Source organism: Acomys russatus, chromosome 23 (genome assembly GCF_903995435.1).
Source record: "Acomys russatus chromosome 23, mAcoRus1.1, whole genome shotgun sequence".
NCBI classification, from domain to species: domain Eukaryota; kingdom Metazoa; phylum Chordata; class Mammalia; order Rodentia; family Muridae; genus Acomys; species Acomys russatus.
The window spans coordinates 14273044-14300860 of record NC_067159.1 but is presented as its reverse complement, the minus strand read 5'-3'; positions in this window follow the sequence as shown (position 1 = coordinate 14300860).

Here is a 27817-nt window from a genome sequence, read left to right as displayed (position 1 = left end):
AACAATCTCATACGAAATTTATAAACATAAGCATTAAATTTTGTTTAAAAGATGGTAGCTTACTTTCATTTTGAGTAAACAAAAGTTTGCATGTTCATTGGTGACCAGTGTGTATGAATCTTGAGATCTTATTTTTTTCTCAGATTCTAAACATAGCCCTAATTTGTCTTGATAAATAACTTATACTCTCTTAGTATATAACTTTCCTCAAATGGTCTTGGCACCATACTATTACCTTTTGATTTCCTTCTAGAAACTAAATAAGGAGGTCATTAGATGTGAAAACTTGAGCCTTTGCCAAAATCAGTACTTGACCTTCTAGATGAGGCATCATATGGCTTTAGTTGCTTTTCATAAAGCCAAAACCACAGGAAAATAATTATCTCAATGATTTACTAGGATCATAGAGAAGGCAAGTCTTTCTTCAAAAGTATTAAATAACAGAAAGGTTTTTACCAAACTGAAAAAAGTTTTAAGCAAGTTTTGAGACTTTAAAAATGAATATAGAAAGTAATCTTCAAAAAAAACCCCAAATATTTATTTGTACTGTCTTTTTTAGTATCACAATTATAACATGTATTTATAGTTTTATGGTCAATAAATTTTTATATAGTCATATGCTTTATCTAGTGGTATTTAATCATTCTAATATACCTAGAATATTTTTGTCACTAATAGCAATTATCAAAAAATATTTATCTAGTATTTATAAGATACTTGTATTTGGAATTACTAAGGTAAAATCAACATATATCAAGTAGGCAATAACTCAAATGGATATATTACTCATATTTTATTTTTTTAAATCGTAATCACTATATTACAGGATGACAATGTAAAGCAACTTTTCATAATTATGTCTTCACATTCTAATTCCTGTCAATTAAAAACACAACTAAATATGAATTTATTTGTTAAGGGAAATGAGAACATTAATTTGTATGAGACAGTATAACTTTAAGAGAAAAATGGCATTATAAATTCAGAGATACTAAAAAACTTCACTGTTAAACTTTGGCTCCTGCTTTTTTGCCTTACTCCAGCCTTGTATTTTAAGATTTGATACAGAGCCAAAATTACAAACCATACCAAAGCACAAAATATAGTTAAAATGGGCCTCTAACTTTAGCATAACTATCAGTTTCCCTAGCTCGTGATACTGAAAGGCAATTTTACTCATTTCTAAATAAGCTATCATTCTGCTTATTTTAAAATATCATTTAGTATGTAAACCAGCATTTTAGTTCACTTTAAATATAAGTGGTAGCTTGAGATATAATTTTAACTGAATATGTTAACTTTAAAACAATAACATAAAGTTGACTCTAGTATTTCCATCATTAACTAGGTAGACTTTCACATACATTCCTTGCCTTGGAGTCCATGGACACTTAGGTCACAGCTTGCTTTCAGTTGCTCTGAGTAACACTTTGTTCTACTAAATCTAAGTAAGACTTACTATCTGTTGACTTCTTAATAGAAACTTTAAAAGCAAGAAATGTACCTATATTTCCAAAATACTGCTTTTGCCTACCTAGAATATATTGTCTAGCAAAATTATCTGCTATGTTGGAGGGTAAATAAAAATTTTTCATTACATAAACAAGCTCAAATACATTTACTACAAACCAGCCCTACAAAGAATAGTAGATGTAATCATTCAGGCTGAAGACAGGCATAAGTACAACCAATAAACAATAGGATAAAAGCAAATGGGGTTAAAATTAATAAACTACAAATGAAAGTTAAAATAAAACAAAATTTAGACAAGAAAATGGTGAAAAACACACAAATTTTTAAAATAATGATTAAATATTAACGGTCAGAGTTAAAAGACAAAGGTTAAATGAATGGCTTGAAAAACAAAATCCATCTTCTTGTTAAATATAAGAAGTTTACTTTGGCCTAAAGAAAAAGTACCATGTTCTAGTGAAAGAATGGAAAGAATATTTCGAGAAAACTGAGCCGTGAAGCAAGCATATGTTGCTGTCCTACTAGCATAGAAAATAGCGTTTAAACTAAAATGAATTAGAATAGAAAGAAGCAATTAAGACTAGTGAATTCTGAAAACACATAATAAGAAATGAATTTGAACCTAAATGAAACAAATATAAGAATTGTTTTATCAAAAATAAAATAATATAGGAAAATACGATAAATTACAATGAAATATTATCACAGTCATAAACAAAATAAGCAAGAGCATAATGTCATCCTAAAATATCTTCCCAAAGAACTTCTTTGTATACTTGATATTTAAAAATAAAAGAAGTAATACAAAATATCTGTGACAATAAATTAAAAGTGAGTATGACAATTTCTGGACAGGCTGAACACACTTTTAGATACAATCAACTGTCTAGTATAAAATTTTACAAATCTGTACAAGCATACTTTAAAACTATCCAATTGTGGCAGTATTGGTAATCAGATTGGTTGACTGATTAATCATTAAATTTGTTGTGATGATATGGAAACCAATGCTTTGCTTCTGTTGAGGACATCATCTCTCACTGGCCATTTGATAAAAGTCATAGTAACCATAATCCTTAACAAAAAGGTGATTTTAAATTTTGAAAATGTGTATTAGAACAAAGAGTTATATAAACAAAAAATGTTTTAATTCAGGAAGAAAGATATACTTTCTGTAAATTCAAATTTTGAATGACTAATAACAAAGCACATAAAATTAAAATATAAGTTAGTAGTCTTTCAAAGCATGGAAAGGATAAGCAATGACTGTGTATAAAAACGGCTGGGATAAAAATTCATAAGCAGTTATAACTTAAGTCCATTCAACTTTCAAAAATAAAGGTGTTGCTGATATCAAATATTAGAGATATATGGATTGATGCATTTTGTAAGAACCTTAAAATGATACATACACAAAGAAAAATATTTTCTGCTTTTAAAATTCTTGTGTGTCTATTGCAAAGTATAAGAGCTTTACACTTTAGTATGTGCTTCAGCTGAAATAATTCCTCATCTACCATGGCAAGTATATATAAAAACATTCATGAAACATCTTATCATAGCTAGAAATGAAACGTAAAATTTTAAACTGTATGCTGTATAAAGTATGTTATCAGCAAACGGGCTGGGACTTTTATTTGTGCCTTTTGGCACACAGGAATTTGTTACAGCTAAATGCCAGGGATTATGACCTCAGAGCATTGACCCAGCAGAGAGCACATGTGAGGTATATGAAAATTCCTCTTGAGTTCTCTTACTCAATTCAGTAACATATATTAAATATATTCTTGCCTCAGTTGGAAACTTTCATGTATATTAAATAGGCAAAGTAAAAGTCAGATGGTTTAAGATACATGCTTATATTAATCAATGAAGACGCATTTTATTTCCCTAATACAAAATATCCAAAATTTTATTGTTTTCTTTATAAACCATACACAATTTATAACACAGAATTTTTGTGAAGTGATTCACTGATAAATATAATACCAAAATTAATACCAATGATTGTCTATATTTAAAATTAGTACTAAATTATAAGAAATCATCTTAAATATACTAGCCATATTTTACTTTGTATTTTTTCAAATATTTGTTGAAAGGATTTTTCCTTCTAATGCATGACTAAATGTAGGTAACTTTACTGTGTACTATGTACAAAGAAAATAAAAGAAATTAAAACAAGAAATTGAATTGTCTATTTAAATATTTTACAAGTTTGGTTATTTTATATACATTTATATACATTTATATTCTGTAGTATTTACATCTGTCTCAGGTAGATTCCACGAAACAATTTGTACAATTGAAGGACCACTAATCAAAACTGTATGAGAAAACGAGATTACCTAGTAGGAACAAGATGAATAAGCGAAAATTTGGTCTCACCTCTGTTCCTTTCTCTTATCCATCACTCCTGTAACTGATGGGAGTAGAATTCAGCATTGCTTATCAATGTCATATACCCTAGAGAAAGCATTTGCTAAGGAGTAAGACATATGTGAGTTTTGAGGTTAATATTGGAGTATAGTAGCTTCGAAGTCAGTCTTGGTTAATTGGGTGAGAACACTTTCTCAAATAAACAATTAAAATAAAATCCAAGATAAATTGGCTTTTATTATAAATATTACCTTAAATTTAGGTTTAAATAATTAAAAATTTTAGTAACAATCACTCTTTATTAAAATTAAAATAAATATTGTGTTTGAATTTATTCAAAGTTGAGTGAAATGTGAACATTCCCTAAGCCATGGGCATTATGGAAATTGTGGCTTTATGATTCAGATTGTGTGTGTGTGTGTGTGTGTGTGTGTGTGTGTGAAGTGAGTCAAAACTTTCAGGATAAATCTTTCCTTTATATGCTTCCTATAAGTACTGTGTTTTATTTGCACAGCAAAGGATATGATAGAAGAAATTTTTATATCTCTCTTTCAATGACAGATAAAGATAATTCATTACCTTCTCTGTAATTAATAAAAATAATGTTTTTATCAAAATTCTCACATTTGTAACCATTTCCAAAACAATAAAATATTAAGTATTACATCTTAAGTATCTGAATTGCATATTAATGTATTTAATATGAAACTGCCCATAGCTCTATATCTAATTAAACTACATCAATGCTTTTCATTCTTCCTGGCACTAAAGCCTCATTCTTGAAGGTTCAGTCATTAAGGTCTTACTAGGAATAGATCCCAAATAACAACTAAATGTGGTTAAATATACTATCATTACAGAACTCACAACTCAATAAAATATATGCCTACTAATGAATGCTATAATATAGACAGAAAAATAATATACAATATTTCTTACTGTGCATATTGCTGTAAGAAATATCTGAAAATCCATGGAGTTTGTGTGTTGAACTAGTATTTGAAATTCACCTTCAATAACAATACCAATGGTGTGTTGTGTTTTTCTATAAAACAGAAGCTAGCAAGGCCTTGACTCATAAAGATAAGCCTAAGAACTTAAATAAAATACGTAATGATGTCTTGATTTTTACATGAAAAAAAAAAGGAATAAAAGCTGAGTAAAGTAAGTTTTACAACCATAAAAGTATATTTCCAAATACTAAAAATAGACTAAAGATATAAAGTAATTAATATATGTGTTTCATTTAATTACTGAATAAAATGATTAAATCCAGCAACATATGAAAATGTTGTGTTTAGTCTTTAGGAAGATAAAAAACAGATGTTATTGCATTTATTCCTGCTTTTTCTTTTATTTATGTGTCAACAACATGGCAAAAGTAGGACAGGGATACTCCTTTCTCCCTCCACTTTCATGATACGCTTGTGTACTAGAGAAGCTAGACATAGATTTCCTATTTAGGAATAAGTATTAACAGTCATTTATTCGCAATAATTTTAGCTATCTGTCTATGTTGGTGGTAAATTAATCTAGCCAAGATTGAAAGCATCAGAAATCTATGGGTACACATCTAGGAAGTATACAGAAGAAAGTTGTGACTGTTTAGAATTAAAGACCTCAACATAAAACCTGACACACTAAATCTGTCATAGATAGGTAGCCAATCTCTTTGTGGGTCCTACAATATGTGTAGTAGGGACAATTTCTGACATGGGCTCTGGTGTCCAAACATTGATACTTCCATCTGGCAGGGTTGCCTTGCCAGACCACAGTGGAAGGGTTACAGGCAGTACAGATGAGACATGATAGGCTGTCAGATGTTAGGGAACAGGGATCCCCCTTTCTGAGGACTAGGGAAAGGGAGGATGGAACTGGCAGGTGATGAAGGAGGGGCTACAATAAGGATGTAAAGTGAACAATTTAGAAAGAAAAAGAAAGGAAGGAAGGAAAGAAGGAAAGAAGAAAGAAAGAAAGCAAATAAGGAAAGAAAGAAAAAAAAGCAACAGTAGGATCATCCCACAGACCTACAATCTGCCTACCCATGCATTTCTGATTTCATTTATAGTACAAAGCATACATCATTTACTTCTGTGAATTCGAGTAGGCCTCAAATGCCAACAGAAAGCAACTGATGATCCCATATCAGTCCTGTGTTATTACACCAGTGAGAATATCTTGCCTGTCTTCAGTATCGTGTTATGCAGAGAACAGCACTAGGTAAGTCCACTGATGTCTTTTCTCTTTCAACAGCTTGCACAGTACCTTCTGGCACTATGAAAGCTACTCAGCAGGGAGACAGTTTTCTAGTCAGTTTGAGATTAATTTGTTTATGCCTTACAGTCAAAGTATACAGTGTCATCAACCATATGGTCTACAGTAGAAAAAAAAAATCAACAGAATACTGAGGCAGTTCCCAGGATGGGTCAGTCTTTGCCAGATATTCCTCTGAAAGATGATTAAATTCTAAAATTAAAAATGTCTTTCATCAATCTTTTTAAATTTTAAAAATCAAGACATTTTAAATGTTTGCTAATACTCTTGACTCTTTCCACTTTTGATTTCCTTACTTGATATCCATAGATATATTCACCTGAAGTTTCGTAGAATACACATAATGTAGTACGATTTTTTTCATATACAAGTTAGTGGTAATTTTTCCAGATTAGGAGTGCCTTGTGGAAATACTCAAGTCACTAAGTCAGGGAAGTGCAAATTTATCCTATGAGAATAAAAACTAGTGTTTATATTGATATTTGAATAAGTAATGTAGTTTCTGACAGAAGGAGAGAGTCAGCAAGAGATTATTAAAAAAACTCTTAAAGCTTAATTAAAAACAAAGCCTTTCCATAATGTGCATAAAGTTGACAGTGGAGGTTATTCTTCATGAATGCTGTAAAAAGACGACATTCATTTACTTCAAAATTATATTTGAAATATTGTAGTGTGTCAGACTAAAGATTAGGCTCAGTTGTGAGGGTGAGTATCTGGCATGCTCAAAGCCCTATCTTTGATACCCAGAACTGTTCTAACCAGTTACAGTGGTGTACTCTGTAATCTGGAGGTAAAGACAGATTAAATAGTCAAGGTTTTCCTATGTTATATAGTAATTTGGAAAGAATACTTGATAAACACATAAAATTATATATGTGTACATATAATAATGCATAGTTGTATTTGTGAAGAATTTACTAGCATTTGTGATACATATAATACATGTAGATTTAATTAATGGGATTATGAAAACCAGCAAAGAAAAATCAGGAATTAAGAATCCATGTTTACAAAGGGAACAAAACAAAAATACAGAATCATGCCATGGCAGAGGAAGTAATAAATTATCTTTCTAGTTATTCTCTTAAAAGTGGTATTAAAACACATTGTCATATGATATAATGATCAAAGTATGTGTTAGCAATTTTTAAATGGCAGTAAGATAATCATTTATTTTTAATTTTGTTTATTTTCTGTACTCTTTAGGTCAATGAAATTGACAGATTTTTATAATATATCACTTTCCATATACATTTTTGTTGAGTTCCGTGAGCAATGTAATGTTATTTCGCATTTAAATAGTCTTTACACTATTTAAAGTAAATAAAATAGTTTTCTAGATTATTATTGTCTGACATGTTATTCCTGGGGAGTCATAATAACACATTTACACAGACAGATCCATCCACCCCAAAGGGGGAACCCATGAAAGACCAAAAGTTGAACAGGTTTTTTATTTTTTTGTTTTTTGTTTTTTGTTGCTATGATGGCTATTGAGGAGAGGTTACTTACAAGGTCAAGAATGACAAAACAGCAGCTGCATCACTGATAATCACACACCAACGTAGGTGGTGACTAATTGATATAACTTACAGGCAGCTCATATGGTCCAAGAATCTCCTCATAGCAATTTCCTTAGTCAAGATTGTCTTCTTTTCACAGCGTATGGGAGGGAATCTTAAAAATCTTGCAGATTTCTTCCTCCCTAAACACATGACTTTTTGTTTGTTTCCTGTTCTAATGACCTTCGCTATTACTCTTAGATGGAATGTTTTAGTACAACAGTGATAATTGTGTTGTGATAATTTGAAAAACAGAGAAATTCTGAATAAAAGAATAAGCTTTTAAATATTATTAGGATAACAGAAAAGTATGCTATGTTCTGAATGAAAGGATGTCTTCAAGTAAAACTAGGAGATACAAAATGCAAGATATTGTTCCAAACTCTACTGAGTGTGCATGCTGTAGTAACACCCATGGCTTCAGTCTATTAGTCACTATACTATTGCGTTCACCTTTTTTTTTTTAATTTTTTAAATTAATGTATTGTTGTTACATCTCAATGTTTATCCCATCCCTTATATCCTTCCATTTTCCCATTATTCCCCTCCCCTATGACTGTTCCTGAGAGTGATTACCTCCCCCTGTATATGCTCATAGGGTATCAAGTCTCTCCTTGGCAACCTGCTGTCCTTCCTCTGAGTGCCACCAGGTCTCCCCTTCCAGGGGACATGGTCAAATGTGAGGCACCAGAGTACGTGAGAAAGTCATATCTTTACAGCAGTCTTTCTGTGTCCAAGGTGCTGATAGCCTTACCTGGAGTTTTACTGTTCAAATTCAAGTTCGCGTGAACTGGCTGAATGGCAGAAGTGATCTAAAGCAACACAGAGATGCTCTTTGACTCATTAGAGCCAAACATGATTCCTAAGCTAGATAGTGAGCATGAAACCTGGATGATGCTCATGTTTCTGCTGGGGATATAGAATGGCCCCTGGAGATTCTGACCAAATGATTGTTTTCATGTTAAAGTATACCTGGAAGACTTGTTTAAAAATAATTTACTATCTTAATAATGTTTTCTTTTGGGACATCAACATTATTTTCATTACAACTGCATTGCCTGATCTTGTATTTTTCTGAAAATACATAAAAATTTTTTGTAGAATTTCTTGATCTTATACCACATATTCCAGATAACATAATAAGTCTCAGATTAGCTCTGATGTTTCCCACTTTGTTTAAAATGACTTGGCTAGTAATAATCAACTTTTACAACAAACATTAAATATCAAACATCTCTTTTGATTTTACTTGATACTATAAAATACTTGGTAGAATTAATTACTCACTTTTACAAACTCATCTCTCTCTTTTTCTTCAATAGAAGATACACACACACACATACACACACACACACACACAATGTACTTGCATTCAAAATTAGGTATTTTTTGGTGGTAAACATATTAATTCAATATATTTTATATGTCTTATTCATTATTCCTTGAATCTCCATTTTTCTATTGAACATTTCTTTAGAAAATTTAATTTACATATTGAATATAAATTTCAGTGTGCCATAAGAATACTGCAGGTTATGTGGCTGAAATTATATAGACTTGAGAGATCAAAGATGGCTGCGCCATTCACACTCCTTGTCTGATTAGCAGGTTCCAGGTTTCCTCTCAATAATCCGGTGTCCTATTTCTTCACTGGTGTAGTGCTTACAGCAATAGGATCTTACATTCAAGTTCTGAAAGGAAACAAAGGATATTACCAATGGCTTTTTATAGATTTTTAAAGTCAAAATGACCCACTGTTTTCTCTTGGCTCTTATGCCTCTTTTAAATGATATATCCTACAATCATAATAAGGAGCCAGCTGTTTTACATTGGAAAGGTCTTTGCTTTTCATTTGACATTACAAAACCACAAACACTAAATGTCATACCTACTACATTCTGATCAGTTTTATCAAATGATGGACAAGTTTTGTAAAGATGGGATAATCTAACAGTATATCAATTGCATCATACAGTGCACAATTGAGTGATGCATTTCCTTTATATTTATTATAAAAGGCATTTTCTTAAGATTTCACATCCATTGCATATTTATTAAGCATATTTACCTCAGGTTTTATGATCAAGTATTGCAGAGTAATTTTAATCCAGCAACATTGTTCTTTGGCAAGGTATCATCCAAAGACCTAGGTCTGTGTGATCCACCTGGAATGCAGACACACCCTTAATAAACACTTTTAACCCCAAACAATGACATCCAACTGAGGGGCAGAGAAAGCGAAGAATGAGAAAAATATTTGCAGAGATAAGATACAGCCAACTCTCATGAAAACAGATAGGAAAGAGAGGCTACTTAAGAGCAGTGCATGGAGAGAGAGGGGAGTTGAGTTTGGTACAATTCAATTGAATGCAGTGCAGTTTTGTTGAGTTCTTGCAGTTCTGGTCAGTTCCATTCAGTTTGTGCAGTGTAGTTCAGTTTGTGGAATTCAGAGTTAGTTTTTCCAAGTAGAGCAATTCAATGAGAAGCCATATTGAATAATTCAACTTGGAGAGTAGTTTTGTGCCAGAATAGCTGAATTGATTCAGCCAGCCAGAGAAGTAATTGAAAGCTGAAATTTCACATTGAACTACAGGTTATTATTGAATATCTGAACATGAATGAAAAATCAAGAACCATGGGTGGTACATGACATCAATGCCAGCACCTAGGAGGTGGAGGGAGTCAGATCTCTGTGGGTTTGAGGGCACCCAGGTCTACAGATTGAGTTCCAGGATAGCCAAGACTACATGTGGAAACTCTATCTTGAAAAGCAAGCAAGCATGATAGAAGGGAAGAAAGAAAGAAAGAAAGAAAGAAAGAGAAAAAAGAAAAAGAAAAATGAAAGGAAAGAAGAAAGGAAGAAGCCAAAAGGAAATAAATTTTTTATGTATACCTGAAAAGGAAATAAAAAACTAAGTTCACTGTTATTCTCCATTAGAGTTCTGTTGCATCAGTACCATTGTCAGTAAATAGGAATACTTAAAAAATAATTCCTTAACTATAATTTTCATGATAGAATTGATGGCTATTTTTGACTAGCCAGTGAGCATTTGTTTCAAGTTTCTCTCATCAGCTGTCTTAGGCTACAGTGAGAGATATAGCTTGTGCTTTAAAGCGAGGCATGGTCTTCTCCCCATCCATGAGAACCTTAGATGGCACTATACTTCAATTGGAAGTTACTCTACCTATACCTAAAATGTGTTTCTCACTTTCTATTTTCTCAACCGGGTGATTGGATATCTTGCTGCTCATTCTCAGTCAAGTCTTGTAATAATACCTTGCACTTTTTTCTTGCAAAGCTCTTTTCTTTCACTTATACTTAAAAACCACTATCTCATAGCTTCAAACATTTTACTCCCACGTGTGTCATCTTCCTAAACTTTGACGAGTTGAAGGGTTGGAGCTGAATCCAATTTTAGTTGAACAAGAAGTTTTTATTGGTTCAGCCAACTATACATATCACTAAGACTTTCTCCATACAAACAATCATGGTTTGGTTTTCTTCATGTGCGTCCACACAAGTATCGGGTGCTGTGTGTGTGTGTGTGTGTGTGTGTGTGTGTGTGTGTGTGTGTGTTCTTTCAAGAACATTCTCTTTACCTTCCTATAGGAGACTGACTGTTCCATGAAACAGACCAATCTTTATACTGTTTTGGATTTTAATGTGTCTGTCTCATTAATCTTGATTATGCTTATGTTCCCACTTAAAGTGTGAGATATACAACTCTTTCATTTTCTTGGACACTTAGAGATCGTTTCAGCCTAATTGGTTGACATGATATCAGTAATATTATTTCTTAAGAATTAAGAGAATTTGATGAGAAGGAACAAGATGGGGTTTTATGATCCAGTAACAAATACAAAACTCTTGTCAATTATGTTGACTGTCTTATATAGGTACAGTTTGTAATACCACAAGATCATTATTAAAAGTATTATCATGTCACTGTCCAATGACATTTATAATAAAAGTAATAATCATGACAATTGTAAGGTGCTGAAATAATTACGAAGCAGTGAGATACAGCGATGAAGTTAAGTACACATTAGTGGAGAAAGTGGTCATACATTTGTTTGGTCAAGTTTCCATGAATGTCACATCTGGATGTTATATTAAAATAAAGTTCAGTTATAGCAGACATGCCTGTATATATTTTGAGAATAGCAGTAAGAGCCAAGAGCTTCATCAGGATAACTACATTAAGCTAAGTCTTGTTATTAGAAAACATGGTTCCTGTGTCCTGTATAATAAATAATGATTTTCAGCTGAACCTAGTAGCACATGCCTGTAATCCCAGGACTCGTGGAGGAAGAGGCAAGTGGATCTCTGTGAGTTTGGGGAAAGCCTGGTCTACAAAGTGATTCCAAAGAGAAACCCTGTCTTGGAAAAAAAGCAAGCAAGCAAACAATCAAGCAAAAATGATATTTTTCAGTACAACAACAACTGAAACTGAAACAACCTAGAATTTTTATCACTAAATCATGATAATTTTCAATGTTATCTCACTTAGTAGTCATAAACATATTCTAAATTCAAAGATGAATTCTGTTACAATGGTTACTGCATGTAAAAATATACATAATAAATGTAATTAATTGCAATTACAAGGAACTACAATGAGTATTTCAAGGTATTAAGTTTCCAAAAAGTTTAGCATCTTTGCCTCGCACAGCCATTTTTATTATTTCAAGAACTACATGTGTCTTTATCTCAATTCACAATATCTGTGTCAGACACTCTAAAAAATAGCAATCATTTTCTATTTATTAAAACTGCCCTCTCTTATTCCATCTTACATGAATGAAATCACTGGATACATTTTTTTTTTTAGCTGTGAAGCTTTTTTTTTTTTTTTTTTTTTTTTTTTTTTTTTTTTTGATTAACAGAATAAAGTTTAGTTGATTAGGGGATAAGATTATTTTAGATCAAGAAAAAGAAGTTAAGTTGTTAGAGTTGAGACAGGACAGATATTGAATTTCATTCAGAAATTTAGACCCAACAAGACAGGAAAGCCATTTATTTCAAGCTGGACAAATACAAATAGACAAACCACTACGAATGTAACATCTATAGAACTCTTGATTCTGATGATTGTTACATGGTTCTCCCTGCTATATGTAGTTTGTTCTATAGAAGTGTGATAAAATAAATGTGTTTTAAAAAAGGAAACCTCTTTTTTCTTCAGTCAGGATTTAGAGAAGCAGTTACATGTTCCATCTAATGTTGTAGGACCACTCAGCCCTTATTATTTGATTGACAGTGTCACATCTCCAGAATTACCAATGTATATGGTGTGCTTTTCTTTTTGAGTTATGTAATTGGGGCTGTGATAATTTGGAGTCTGAAGTTAGGGGAACTAGTTGCTAAAACCTGCACACATTTTCTCGCCTGTAAAATAAAATACATGGATGTTGAAAAAAAAGAATATGTATATTTTTTCAGGTGTGTGTGTGTGTGTGTGTGTGTGTGTGTGTGTGTGTGTGTTTTACATCATGTGTCAGAGAAAGTCAGAGGACAACTTGAGGTAGTTAGTTCTCACTATCTACCATGTGGGTCTGAGAGATCAAACTCAAGTTCAAGTTGACAGAGTCAGTGGCAAATGCCTCTATCTGCTGAGCCATCTCATAAGTACATGACTAAGTATTATTTCTGAAAAATTAACTAGCACTTCTTTGCTTTTCATGAATGAGTAATATTACAATGGATAGATGTGCTGCACCAAATGTTTACTCTTTGGCTCACATTAGTTTGACTACTTTCCAAATGTGACCCAACAATCGTATTCACATTATTAAAAACTTACAAGCATTCTGTGATTATATGCATCCAGTTCTCATTGAATGGTTGGCTAGCCATATACATCATGATGTTTAAAGTGGAAAGTACATAAGTGTTTCAAAATTGGGGAAAATGCACAATTTTATATTCCTGTTAATGCTACATTGTTTTAAATAATATTTTTCTCTATTTGTCTGCTTGAGTTAGCATTGGAGATTAATAACAGAGTCACTTAAAAGCTGTCTGTTCACTTTACAGCTAGATATTCACGTTTAAGTTGTAGACAATTCATGTTTTTGAAATAGTGTGATAAGGCTTTGATTTGCATTTCCCTAATGAATAATTAATTTGCCATCTTTTGGTATGTGCTCTTTAGGTATCACAAGGCATTCTGCACTTATACCAATGTCCAGCTAAAGTTGTTCCTTGGTTTTGGTTGATGAAGGCATAGTTGCTTATAATTCGAGAATCTGGAAAGCTTGCAAGTTTAAAGACAGGCTTGATTACAACAGGGTTCTATCTAAAATATTTTTAAAATGTCCGTTCACATTTTAATTAAGCTGTATTTTCATCATTATGCTTATAAGTACTCACTTTCTATTCTAGCTACAACTTGTTTCACAGTTACATGAAGAGTAATCTTTAAGTACTTTTTTTCCACATATTTAATGGATTTTTAATGAAAATAATTTCTAATTTTTATAAATACCATTTTTTTCACTTAAGTATTGTGCTTTTTGCGGTAATGTGTAAAAATATTTGCCTAATCTATTACCATGAATATTCTTCAACTTTTCTTTATAAGAGTTTTAAGCCTTTAACTTTCATATGTATATTGATGAAATAATTTGTTTTAATTTTGAATCTTGTATGATTTGAAGACCCATTTTAAATGTACTATCCTCTTGTGCCTCACCCAGTTCATGAAAAAGTACAATTTGCTTTTTTGTACAAATTCATTTTTTCCTATTGAAAATCAGTTGATCATGTTTATGATTATTATTTTTTTTTATTTCATTGAACTACACATTTATTTATGTCCCACTAATATATTGGTTTCATTACTGTCACTTTCAAATAAATTTTTTGAAGAGAAAGTGGAGTGATCCTACTTGTTCAATTTTCATCTTTTCTGGGATGCCTGCAATTACACTCAGAATCATATTAAATTTTACAAAAGGAACCCCAGAGCTTTATCATTAGAAATTTATTTTTAGAAATATTGTCTTTTGATAATGACACAACTTCTAATTCATGAATATGGTGAATTTCAGTTACATACTTTAAGGAGAAAAGGAAGTCCTGAGTGATTGAGGTCCTGAATAAACTTTAACTTTGAGAAATTCAAGACTAATTAGCTCTTGGGAAATTGGCAAAGATGCTACTCACGTTTTGCAGGATCAATAGGAATGTAAAAACTTCTCTTGGAAATTAGAGTCTAAGTGTTTATGGATTATTGATCATTGTGTGCAAAGATGGGCATCTACAACTTCCTTCTTCGAGCCATATACAGCCCTCACTGCTTCTCTGCCCAAACCAGCTAGCCAGCCACTTTATCTCTTCCTGCATCTGGTAAACAAGCTGAGGTCCCTAATTATTATTATTTTTTTTTTTTTTGCCTTTGTTCAGTCCTTTTTCTTTTCTTTTTTATTAATTTATTCTTGTTACATCTCAATTGTTATCCCATCCCTTGTATCCTCCCATTCTTGCCTCCCTCCCATTTCCCCCTTATTCCCCTCCCCTATGACTGTTCCTGAGGGGGATTACCTCCTCCTGTATATGCTCATAGGGTATCAAGTCTCTTCTTGGTAACCTGCTGTCCTTCCTCTGAGTGCCACCAGGTCTCCCCCTCCAGGGGACATGGTCAAATGTGAGGCACTAGAGTACGTGATAGGCAGATTTGGGCCCAGGGGTCCCACTCGAACTAAGGCACCAGCCAAGGACAATACAGGCAGTAAACTTTAAACCCCTACCCAGATCTAGCCAATGGTCAGAACATTCTCCACAGTTGAGTGGAGAGGTCCCTAATTTTAATGCTTAAGAAGCTTATCTGATATCAGCTTTCATGTTTGCATATGCTATCTCCTGTATATTTCTTCATCACTTTTGCATTTTCAATCCTACTAAATTGATAGGCTTCTTTAATGATTCAGTGACACTGCACAACTGTCTCCTGATAAATCATACCATAAATGAATAGCTACAACATTTCTCTTTCCTTTCCCTCAGTATTATTTTCATCTATTCTTTTTGTTTGGGTGCCATGGCTACAGCTTCAAATATATTAAACATAATAGATATGAAGATACTGATTTTATAGGAGAAGTGGCCACATGAAAAAAGTAAACATATTTTTCCACATCTTAGGAAAGAAACAATCCTTCTTTTAAAAGACATAATTACCTGTGAGGCTTTTCTAAATGACTTTTCTCAAGTGAAAAAATATTACCCATGAAAAGATTATGGATTTTGTTACATTTCTGGAAATAACTTAGATGTCTCTCAACGAAAAATGGATAAAGAAATTTTGGTGCATTTACATAATGGGATAATACAAACCCATTAAAAGCAAGGTAAATCATCACATCTACAGGCAAATGAATGGAACTAGAAAAAGATCATCCTGAGTGATGGAACCCAGACCCAGAAAGGGACACACGATATGTACCTATTTAGAAATGGACTTTAGCCATATAGTGCAGAATAAATATACTGTAATTTGTAGACCCAAAGAAGATAAGTAACAAAGAGGACATAAAGGAGGATGCTTAAATCTCACTGAGAAGAAGAAGTAGGACAGTGGAAATGGCTGAAGAGAATAAATGAAGTAGGAAAAGGAGCACAGAGAGAAATAAGGGTGGAACACTCAGATGCAGAGAGTAGGAGCAGGAAGGCAGAGGGCCTACAGACAGGATAGAATCCATGAACATGGGCTTCTTGTGACCATAGAAAACGTATGAAAGAGGATAGGAACAATAAAGGTAATCATCATTAAGAGAATAGAAGAGATGGAAGAATCATACACTTAAGATACAATTGAAGAAGTAGATACCTCTGTCCTAATATCTAATAAAATAGACTTTCAACCAATATTAATCAAAACAGATGAGGAAAGACAGTTCACTCTGTGAAAGGAAAAATCTACCAAAAGGACATATCAATCCTGAACATCTATGCCCCCAATACAAGGGCACCCACATTAGTAAGTTGAATTCCACTTTTCAATAAAGAGACACAGGCCAACAGAATGGATGTGTAAACAGGACACAACCTTCTGCTGCACACAAGAAACACAGCTCAGCAGATTAAAAATGGTAAGGAAAGAATAATAAAACCATTATTAAATTTACTACGAGGCACAGAATGCCTGGCCACATTGTAACATGCTTTCAATGCCAGCACTAAGGAGGCATAGAAATTTCTATGTTTCTGAACCTAGCTTTGAATGTATATCTAGTTTCAAAGCAGAAAGACTATACAGTGAAACACTGTCACACACACACACACACACACACACACACACACATACATACACACACACACACACACACACAGTACAGAGTCATAAATTTAAATAAAATTATATTGAATTAATCAATAGTAAACTGAATTTGATTGTTTTAATATAAATAATACAGTTTGACCATATCAAAATTTTTTAGAAACAGCAAAGATAACATTTTAAGTATACCGATCTGGGAAGCACAGAAATTTTCATAATTTTGATGTTTTTGAAGGTAATGTACATTATGTTATCCATTTAGGAATACTGTTGAATGAAATGCTCTAAAGAACTTAAAATAGTAGCATAAGTTCTGGAAGTTTGAAAGAGAAGTAGAAAATGAATAAAATACCAGACATGACAGTAGTGATTATATTTGAGCATTTAAAATATCTGGTATTCTGATGCTGTTCTTTGAACCATGCAGAACAATAATAAATATATGATTTTTTTTAATAAAGTGAGGCCATTCAAGTCATATTATTGGCAAGATCTAAAACAAAATTCTTATTAGATAAATTCTCCTGAAATTTTGTTATACATATAAATCACCTCTGTAGAATAATCCTGTCAATAAGACAAAAATCACTTCTCCACAGCACGAATACAAATAAAATAATAATAGAATATTAGAAATGGGTCTATTAATGGAACATAAAACTTATTTTATGAAATAACTCGTTATATACAAGAATTTTATAAGTGGAGAGTCGTGTCACAATACTTTTCCTTCAATACAGTTTTTGATCTCAAGCATTGGCCTTAAGCATTAGCTTAAGCTGAAAACAAATTGAAATCCAGATACCATTTCTACCAGAAAGAGACCTGATAGGCCGCGATCTTATAGTGAGGGACAACGTTCCCCTTTTGTCACAGACCTAGTGGAGGGGCATAGTATGAAAGAGGGAGGGAGAGGAATGGGAGGATACAAGTGAGGGAATAACAAATTAAATGTAATCTGAATAAATTACTTAAATAAGAATAAATTTATAAAAAGACTCAGTGACTGACCAGGCAATAAACTCTGTCATCTCTTAGTTTTGGAAGCTGCTGGCCTGCACTTCCCAACTAAGTAATAATTTTATTCCTTCTCAGATCTAATGGGATTGAAGACTAGTCAGTAATGCTCATGTGGGCTCAGGTTGTTTAGGATTTAAGAACATATTTTAATGTTTACAAAGTTGCTTTTTAAGTTGATAAATACAAGATATGACAGACAATGGTTTAGATCTAAAACCTTAGATTCACCTAGATAAAATAGATAGTATTTTCTTCAAGTTGTCACATATTAATGACCTAAATATTTTTAATTTAAATTTAATATATGGTTTGCATGATTGTTTTATAACTGTTCCCATTGTATATAGTTCATTATAAGTCAAGTCCATATGGAAAAAAATTGAGAAATACCTTTTTACCAAAAAACAGAAATATCTCAGGTTCTTTGTCATATCAGCTAAAAGCAGTCAATGTCATTGACACAACCAGCCTAAACACCTCAACATTTGTCTTATCATCCACAAATCAATATACTTATAAGTATTAGGACAGCACATTAATACATGTAGCTCCAAATCTAATGACTTATCATTTTTTGTTGAGTTTGCCTATATTGTATGTTTAAATATAAATGATGCCTCTTATTTGTCAGCTATCAGTTTTATTTCTGAGCCTGGTTAATTTACCCATCATTTACCAACTGTATGTGTGAGACCTGGCTACTGTTACCTAAGAGGTAAGTAGAATGTAGCTTCTTCTACACATTAGTTTGCAGTCAGAGAACACATGGATTTAAATGCCAGACCTAACGTGTATGGGTCCGATAGCTGCAGGGAAGTAACAAAGCCTCATTACCTTGTTCCGTTATCTGGGAGTAGATATTATAATAATACCTTATGAGGTTGTTGAGAGGATTAATAGGGAAAATGTTTTCAGCGTAGTGCTTATTACACAGTTGGCATTTAATTAATTTTACCATTTATTATTATACATGAAAGCTAAAGAAAGCCATTCTTCGGTATCAAATGACCTGGAAAAATATTATCTTTGTAAAAAATGAGACTACACTCAACCAGATTGAGAAGTTAATTAATACTATGTCTTAGGAAAGAAAATTGCATCATAAAATACCAGGAATACTCCTGGAAACCAATTTTAGGTGTTCAACATATATCAGCTAAATACATACACTATTGACAATAGAGCTTTACTATATGATATAAAATTGTTCTTGTAAGGTATTTTAAATGTTTAAGGATAATGGTTTAGGACCTATTGTATTGCTTACAAAATCCCCTTTTTCCCATTGAAATGACAAAGAGCTACATCAAAAAAAGGGTATTAGAAGAGCTTAAACTGTCTTCATTTCACTAATTTATTTATTGATTATTATTGGACCAGAAGATATGAGGTGATATCACGAGGTTGAAACATCAACTCTGATTTTTACCTATTTATTTCATGCGTGGAGCTATCTCTTCACAAGGCAAAAATAGAAAGCATCAAACTGCAGCAACAGACTGCATCAAAGCTGATCCTAAGCATAAGAGCTGTGAGTAGGAATTAATCATTTTGGTAACATAAGCTAGCTACAATTACCCACGGAGCTTATCATAGGGTTTCTATTGCTGTGAAAAGACACTATAAGCATGACAGCACTTATAAGGGAATATATTTAATTAGGGCTACCTTACCATTCTGAGATATAGTTCATTCTTGTTATGGATGGAAGCATGGTGTTATGGAGAAAAACATGGTGCTGGAGAGATAGCTACAAGTTCTGTACTTGGATCAGCACCCAGCAGGCACAGAGAGTGACACTGGGCCTGAGATCTCAAAATCCTCCTCCCGTGTTACACTTCCTCTACCAAAGCCACACCTACCACAGCATGGCCACACTTCCTAATTGTGCCAGTTCCTATAAGCTCAAGTGTCTGTGAATCCACTATTACTTAAAATACTCCTTGAAATCACTTTGACACGTTTTATTTTAGGAGCACCCAAATTATTAAATACTTTATAACAGCAGAATGATTATTAAAATTAATAAAATATTATTAATGTTTTGTTGAGGAAATCTCATATAAAGGAAAACAGCTCATATATGATACCTAAATGTTTTAAATCAAAATTATTATGAGGAAACAGATTTATAGGCTATTTCATAATTTAAAGGAAAATACTCATCTTACACAAATTTTTTAAATATAATGTGAAAGAAAGGAAGAATTTTTCCCGAATAATTTTGAAGTTTTTAATAATCTAGGATCCAAAACATAACATATCTAATATATACAAATCTTATAAAAAGCTGAATTAATAATAAAATAATCAGAATCCAAATTATACAAGACCATTAACTACAAAATCAAATTACAAATGTGCAGAGAATAGTGTAGATTCAAAAACTGGTTCTAAGCTGGGCATGGTGGCGCACGCCTTTAATCCCAGCACTCGGGAGGCAGAGGCAGGGGGATCGCTGTGAGTTCGAGGCCAGCCTGGTCTACAAAGTGAGTCCAGGATTGTCAAGGCTACACAGAGAAACCCTGTCTCAAAAAACAAAAACAAAAACAAAAACTGGTTCTACGTTGCTCTTGTCTCTCATGCATCATTCTTAGCCTTTAAGGGCACTTTGAGAACTATCCTAATGTTATCCTAGATAGGAGTACAAAATATAGCAGTGCTGAAGAAAAGTATGTTACACACAAGATTCTATTCTTATAAAGGAGACAAAGGAGAAACAACCATGTAGGAAACTTAAAAGACAAAGTTACCAAGCTTTCTCCTTGAAAAGAGAATTCACTATCTGTGAAAAAGCCTTCATTTGGTATATTTTCAGTAAGAAAGCTACAGGATTTTTGATAAATGTTTGGATAGATATTGAAGAATAAAGCAAAAATACATATATATATATATATATATATAGAATTTATCTCCCTTTTTCCTATGGATGACAATCTGTTTAGATTTATTAATAAAAATAGCAAAAGAGTGAAAGTACTTCATAAAAAACACAGCACTTGAAGATACACATTGAGAACTTTGTGGATGGAATTTTACAGACTCAACTTCAAGACAGGCTAAATGTACAAATTTGTTATTAAATTTGAGTTCTGCATAACTGATTGAGCATTGTGAACAGTGGGATAGACAACTACAGATATGCTAACACACAATCACACACACAGACACATACATACACAAACAGACACACATACATACACACATCTGCATTAGTCCATTCAAGCATGCATATATATATATGTTCAGATAAAACAATGGGCAGATAAATACATATACACTGTACACACACATGCTTGCATTATAACACATGTGTAGGCTTTGAAATTTTTCAAACTTATTTTATTTGGGGTTCTTTAATACTTACACCCCCCTTCCACCCTACCTATACTACATAGGAGAGGAAAGGATGTTAATAGGAACAGGATAGGTAGACCACTGTAGACTCAGTTCCTTGGAGCTATTCCACTTTTTGTCATCAGGATTCCAAAAGATCCATTAAAGAGCAAACCAGAAATTCAGCACCTAGTTTCTGCAAAGTTGGACACTCAATTTCCCAATGTCATGCTCATTCACAGTTTGGACAGTTAGTCTGCTGTCAACAGTAGAGATTAGAACAGTTTTTTGATTGAATGGCTATTTTGCCACATTTTTTTTTATGCCCATCATCTTTATTGAAGTAGATTGGAGGTGCTGTCATGAGCAGATGTGTCTCTCTGTCAGAAAAAAACTTTATTATTAAATGCCATATTCTGTAGCCCTTTGAAGTGTTTGAAGATCATCTATATATCTACTATATTACATAACCATGTCTGTCTGTCTGTCTTTCTATCTATCTATCTGCCTGTATCTAAGTAGACAAACACAGCTTGTTTCTAGGTATGTACTATCTGACTAAACTTGAATATATATATGAGACTATGTAAAGCTTATTTCAGCAATTAACTAAGCTATTAGCTAACAATGCTAAAAGTAAGATTTAAAGGTGACTAAGTACTAAATTGCATATCAAACCATCCTGGACAGTTTGTAATAGTTAGCATTCGTAAGACTATAACTTTGCATCACATTTTCAAATGAGTTGCATATGTACAATACATTAAGCAAAAGCTGAACAACATAATATTATCTTAAATTTCTATCAGTATACAACACCAATGTAAATACTTGAGGCTAGTAGAGTCAATAATCTACCTTTTATCCTATAATTCTATATTGTCCACTTTTATCACTCTTCCTTTTCCTTCCTTTCCTCTAACACTAGATAGAATAGATAAATGAAAGAGAAAAAATGATAGAGAAAAGAAAGAAAGAAATCCCTAAATCTGACCTTTACCTACATAGCAACAAACATTGCTAACTCATGAAAGACACCAACCCCACCTATTGGGAACGAGTATGTACTGTCCTTAAAATTACCTTTAGCATTGCTTGGTATCAATATAACAATATATTTATGTACACTACACACACATGTAAATATACATGGACATGAGGTAAGAAAAGAATATATCAAAAATATGAAAGATAACAAAATCAACTTAAACTCATCTTAATTGTCTAACAAAAATAAAACATGCTGATTAACTTTTTGAGTGAAGTCAAGAAAAATATATCAAAATTTTAAAAATTTAATTTAACCAAAGGAAAATAATAGTAACGGCATAAAGAAAAAATAAAGCATACAATAAAACACTCAAATTCAGTAAATATTAAATAAAAGTGGATAATGTTATTCTGATATAATAATATAGTTATTTTTGAATAACCAGGGCTTCATTTTTCACATCATTTAAATTTCTGTTACCTTGAAACTATTTTTCTGAGGAGAATTTAAATTACCTTTAGTGGATACCAAAATCTTAACTTACCAGGAAACTGAGAGAGAGGAGAGGACATCCAATTGGGACCCCATATGAGAGAAGCATGGGAGAATAGCAAAGTAGAAGGATCCAGAGGGTCCTAGAAACCTACAAGAAGAACATTCTGATAGGCAGATTTGGGCCCAGGGGTCCTGATCAAACTATGGTTTCAGCCAAGGACAATACAGACCGTAAACTTCAAACCCCTACCCAGATCTAGCCAATGGACAGGACATTCTCCACACTTGAGAGGAGAGTGGGGTATGACTTTCACACGTACTCTGGTGCCTCATATTTGACCATGTCCCCTGGAGTGGGAGACCTGGTGGCACTCAGAGGAAGGATAGCAGGCTACCAAGAAGAGACTTGATACCCTATGAGCATATACAGGGGGAGGAGGTCCCCCTCAGGAACAGTCATAGGGGAGGGGAGTAAGGGGAAATTGGGAGGGAGGGAGGAATGGGAGGATACAAGGGATTGGATAACCATTGAGATGTAATAAGAATAAATTAATAAAATACAAAAATAAATAAAGCATTGAAGGAAAACAGGTTATGGCTACCTGTAGGAGGTAGGAATGGAAGAAATGCTTTTGCTGCTATTGATATTCCAAAGTTACTCAATGTTGAGCTGAACAACTCAAAACATTACCCCAAAAAAGAATACTTATATTTAAATAAGAATATTACATAAGTCACAAAAAGTCTTCCATTTCAAATTTAGTAACAAAATAGATAGGTCTCAGGCATTGGATTTGTGAGATCTATCTGGACAAACACACAAACACACACACACACACACACACACACACACACACACACACACACACACACCCTGCTAAGATTATAAAGAATGGCAGGATAACAGCAGTAATATTTTGGCATGTGAGTAGAGAGCTATAGAGCTAATATTATAGATTTATTTTATTGTCCTTGATCCTTAAGAATTATGTGTTGCTCACCTACATAAATATGTGTCTGAGAACTTAGGATATCGTACAACTGTCCTCTAAGGATAACTAATAGACCTTTAGGCCATGATAAAATGTCACAGCAAAAGAACAAAACCTACGATTAGCAATTGCAGCACTATCAGTTTCTGAATTTTGTCAGAAAATAATTTGAGAAATGCTCGTCCAGATTACTTTTCAAGGATGTTTCAATGTTCAGCTGCAAGGAAGATGGCTTCTGACAACCTGCAGCTGTTAATCTCTAAGTCCATGCCCACATTCCAATCAAGGTCACAGTCTTGTTAGGGTGACACTGACAAAGAATTGGGTTAAGTCAAGGTTGTTTTGTAGTCAATTACAAAGCTACAGTCAGTGCCAGGGCCTAGACATGTCTGGAACCCTGGACTCGTCCATCTAATTATATTGACTGTGGGACTTCAACATCGTAGCTGACAGCTCCTTCACTTACCATGCTTTCCCTGTCTTTCTTTTACTCTTTTTGTAATGTCAACTTGATGTCAGTATCAGTTTCATGTTAATACAACAAAACTGAAGGGTCTGAAGATTCATGTGGTGGCAGGAAAGTGGTGAAAAGAGCTGGGAAGGGATACCAATTATGAATAGATAATAGATAATAAATATGATTCTCTCACCTACTAACTATCTCTAAAGGTGGCATGATGTCATTATGAAAACTAAGATTCTTTAGCAGCACAGTACAATCCACTACTTTAATTTTCTTTCTTTCTTTTTTTTTTTTCAATACATTTGAATACAACCTACTTTGGTAGCCATAATTGTATGTGAAATGGGATTGAGTTTTATTGATATTTTGTAAAAGTTTTTTTTAATATCTTAATATTCTTAAACAAAGAGAAATAGGACAGACAAAACATCTAAGCTCTGAGAAATTGATGAAGTATATCATTTTATGATTATTTTAGCAGTTGTTGAAATAATCAAACAAAACGTTCAGAATTGCTGAGGTCTATGTAGTCAAATGAACAAAACAAGAGTGACTTTGCAAGAGATAAATGTTGGTATCTACTAAAGGTAATTTAAATTCTCCTCAGAAAAATAGTTCCAAGGTAACAGAGATTTAAATGATGTGAAAATAGAAGCCCTGGTTATACAAAATTGACTATATTATTATATCAGAATCACATTATCCACTTTTACTTAATATTTGCTGAACTTGAGTGTTTTATTGTATGTAAAATAATGAATTGGATTTATTATATTTTTTGCTTCTTATAATAATATTTATAGCAGCTGATATATGAGTGAGTTGCCAACATCCCTATGGAGAGAATTTTCACATGACAAACATGTTCAGATGGGAAAATTGAAATTGAGTAAAGAGACACAACCTACATCAATAGCAATGCCAAAAACAGTTGCCAGCAGATATAATTTTTTCTTTACTTGAATTTTTATAGGTAGATTAGTGGATTTCAAGAAATGCATGTTTAAGGAGAAGTTTTAAAACCTAATAGCTAAGGCTGTGGTATCTTTTATGTCTTGCCTGTTCTCAATTCTTCTTTTTCTAGATCTGATGGTTACACTGAAAATTATTCTTGTTAGTTCAAATTATTGACATAACGACTAACTTTAACAATGTTTTGTTTAAAACCTAAGAGCTTTTAAATTTTAATATTGGCTTTTGTTACTTTAAGACCTCTATAAAATGTCATAGAATTAGCCTGATGCTGTGGCTCATACCTTTAATTCCATCAATCCTCATGAAGGAGCAGAGGTAAAAGCAGGGACTATTAGATCTTTATGAGTTCAAGAACAGCTTGGTTCTCACAGTGAGACTGTACCTCATAGGGAAAGAAAGATAGAAAGTGTGGATATGAAGACAGACAGACAGAGAGAAACATAGTCACAGAAGGAAAGAGAAAGAGAAAACAGAAAAGTCAAAAATATAAGGAAAATAATTGTGTATACAGAATCTAATACCAAAATGTGACAAGGACATACAATCTATAGGGCTGAATACAATTGGATGTATAATAAATAGATTTTGTTGGTAGTAAAAGAGTTACATCTAGAGTGTAAGTCTACTATACTCCTGTGTTGAGAATATATTTCATCAATTTTTATTTTTCAAAATAGTAAGATAAGATATTTTTATTTATGATATTAACTTATACATTCTAGAAGATTATTTGCACATGTTAACATACTTTTCATCAAATTTAAATCATACAGACATACTACACACAGGAGAAGATAGAAATAAATATTTAGTTGCTTAAATGTGTTCACAAAATGTTTTATGGCATCCTGTTCATTTAGACAAAAGCTGATCATATAATATTTTTTTCACACAAAACTTAAAGTTATCATACAAAGATAAACTGAGTGATAGAAACAACAGAAAGTGAATATGGCTAAGTGGAAAAGAGCTTTTCTGAAGAATGCTGCATAGATCTCAGGAAAGTGAAAAACCAGGACTTGAGAAATTTGCCACCCTGGAATATTATTCCAAATCCCATGACAAAGCAGTCTGTAAAGCAAAAAAGCCATTGTAACTGTATGATATGGACTTAAACTATGACTGGTAACATTATTAATGCTCACCTTAATATTTTACTGCTATGAGAACAAAATGTGTAGACCTTTGAAATGGAGGTTCACAGCTTGTGCTTTACCAGTGAGTGAATAAGAGACTTTCATCAGGAAATAGTCTACTGATGAAAGTGGATGTGTATAGAAAGTTTTAGTGAGTGAAGAAAATATGAATTCTAGGATATATAAGAGCACCTAAAACACATCATGTAGAATTCTTTAAAAAATAATGGAAGCTATAGAAGATAAAAGTTACTTAGAAATTAAAATCAAATAAATAATTTATTTTCCAGACAAACAGATTATAATTATAGTATTAAAAAGAGAAGCAAAAGTTAGAAAAAAAAAAAAGCACATTATCCACGAGTAATCCATCCATCTACTTGGCAACTAAATTGAGATATTAAACAGAAAAGGTTATTTATTCAATCTGTTTTTATTGTTATGGTGCTATCTTTGTGGTGATACTGTGAAGGAAGCCATGCAAATAAATTGTAGGCTGTTATTCTCAATCAAAGAAACAACATGCTCTAAACAAACAAACAAAAACAAACCACTTAGTATCCTAACATAAAATATAGTATATCCTCAAATAAATTCTGAATTATTACAAAAATAATTCAAACTTTGGTAAAAGCTGAGACTCTTGGGAGGGACTTGAATTAGCAAAAATTTTGCAGACGAATGTTTTATTAATTACCTGACAGATATAACTTCTTCTGAATTTACCAGGAGCTGGCACAAATATACCATATATACATACGTGCAGGCAAACATCCTTAAACATCATTAAAAAAAACATATTTGTTCATGACATTGTAGACACCAAATTTTTAATAAATGTAAAACATAATATCTGATACTAGAATAGACTTATAAAATGATATTAAAATTTTATGCTAAAAATATTTTGCAGGTAGATTCTGGACATAGATTGAAAATTGAAATTGGATCAGCGATGGATAAAAATAATGATATATCCAGAATAATAAATCTGATACTGAATATAAATAAATACAAAATTATCAAAGAATAAAGTATTTTACAGAGTGCAACAATAAACTCAATTAATAAAGTGATATGTTTTAATATCATTTTAGACTTCATGCTAAAGCCAACAATTCTCTTGAAAATCATAAAATATGAATTTGGAAGTTTTCTCTCCTGTTTTTACAGGATATTCTGTGCATATCCAACCAAATGGAAGCAAATACTTCATAGCTATAAATGTATTAAAAAAAAGTAAAGGTAACTTTGAACATTGAATCAAAGGCTACTCACAAATATATAATGAATGAGATGAGCATACTCTATTTCTATTACATCTGCAATTATGTTTGATAGAAAAACAAAAAGGGTAAATACGGAAGAGACAATGACATCACTATAGAAGAAAAAACAGGAGGTCAAAAGTACACAATGCAGATTTATGATAATGGATTT